Below are 1,597 nucleotides of genomic sequence, written 5' to 3' on the forward strand. Positions count from 1 at the left end.
TATGCAGGAAAAAATATAATTAATCGGCTTAATGATAATAAACATTCTTTAATTATTTATATTTCAGTTTCTAAATGATTTTTTTACTTAATCAATACAGTTTTTATTCATAAAAATCGTAAGAGGTGTATAATATAATAAAAAAAAAAAAGTTATATAAATAAAATTTATTTATTATTTTTTATTTTTATTGAAATAAATTTATATTTAATGATAGATTATTATTTATTAAAATAAATTTATAATTAATGATTTATTTCTTTTTATTAGCGACTTAATTTAAAGGAGAGAACCCACTTTTATTTAAAAAAAATCCTAACAAGTATATAAAAAAAAATAAAAACGAATTTTACTTTCGCAGCCGGTAGGATTCGAACCTACGCTCCCAGAGGGAATCTGATTTCGAGTCAGACGCCTTAACCACTCGGCCACGACTGCTACGATCAGAGTTACCGCCAATTGCGTGTGATCAATGCGATCGTCGGAAGCGACGCTACTGTGAACGTAGAAGTGTTCTATTTTTAGACGCTGACTCAACTTATTTTTGCTGAAGCAAAAGAAATGCAATCAATTGCCGATCGTTAAAAAGTTTTAACAATAATAATATTTTCATGAACTTTGAACTGGCTTTATTGCCGCCACACAATAAGGCTTAATTGATTTTATTCTGATAAATATAAAAGCATTGCTTAAACTCGCATTAAATAGCATTGCGAATGTACGACAAAATCGTGAACTTCACCTTCGATCGAATATAATTATGAAATAAAAGAATTATATTATATTATTTTCGTTTACCCAGCGCTCCGTGCCTGAAGCCTGGCAATGGGGCCAGTGCCAAAGGAAAATTCAGCGCACTTGCGATAAGAAACTTTCTGTCTGTCGGCGTCAATCGGCGACAGCAGCAACAACAAAAGCAACAACAACAATCACAATCTCTATGGCAGCTACGGTTCATAGGTCGCAGCTCTTTTGGTTGGCGGCTGTTTCTCAGTTTTCGATTCTCTGTGTGTGGCTCACGTAGGTGGCAGACGAGGCGAACTGTGCGCCAAGTCGATGAAAAAGTTTCGACAGGTTTCACATTTTAGGCCGCGGACAATGCAACAAAAACATTGACAATAGCAACAGCAACAACAACAACAACAACAACAAATATATCATCGCTGTTGCCAAACTTGTCGAGGGGAAACTCCTGCTCCTGTTCCTGCTCTTGAGGCCTGAATCAAAACTGTAACGGTAATGGAAGCGCAAATGGCAAAAGCTAACATTAACGAGAACGGGGGCGTTGGCATAGGCGTAGGCGTGGACATTGGCGTGGGCGTGAGTTTTTTGAGACGTTCCGTCTATGTGTGGCTACTGGTATTTCCAACTGGGAACCAAGTCAAGTTGCCAAACACCAGCGACATCGCCTTCTCCTACGATTGCGACTGCGACTGCAACTCCGACATCTTTTTGTAGCTCATCCTCTGGGCTCTCATTTCTGCCAGACGCCGTTATGTCTCGCAAAACTTTTGTTGCAACAGCAACAGCAACAGCAACAACTGCAACAAAAGTAACTGCAAACTGGTTGTGCAACATTCTGTGTCATATTTTGGTT

General features: G+C 37.9%; 1 non-coding gene across 1 annotated transcript; it reads right to left on the minus strand.

Moving 5' to 3' along the window:
- Positions 1–356: 356 nt before the first annotated feature.
- Positions 357–438, minus strand: TRNAS-CGA (transfer RNA serine (anticodon CGA)). The gene has a single exon. It is a non-coding gene; the product is annotated as a tRNA-Ser (tRNA).
- Between the last annotated feature and the right edge of the window lie 1,159 nt (positions 439–1,597).

The sequence above is a fragment of the Drosophila virilis genome, chromosome X, assembly GCF_030788295.1.
Source record: "Drosophila virilis strain 15010-1051.87 chromosome X, Dvir_AGI_RSII-ME, whole genome shotgun sequence".
NCBI lineage: Eukaryota > Metazoa > Arthropoda > Insecta > Diptera > Drosophilidae > Drosophila > Drosophila virilis.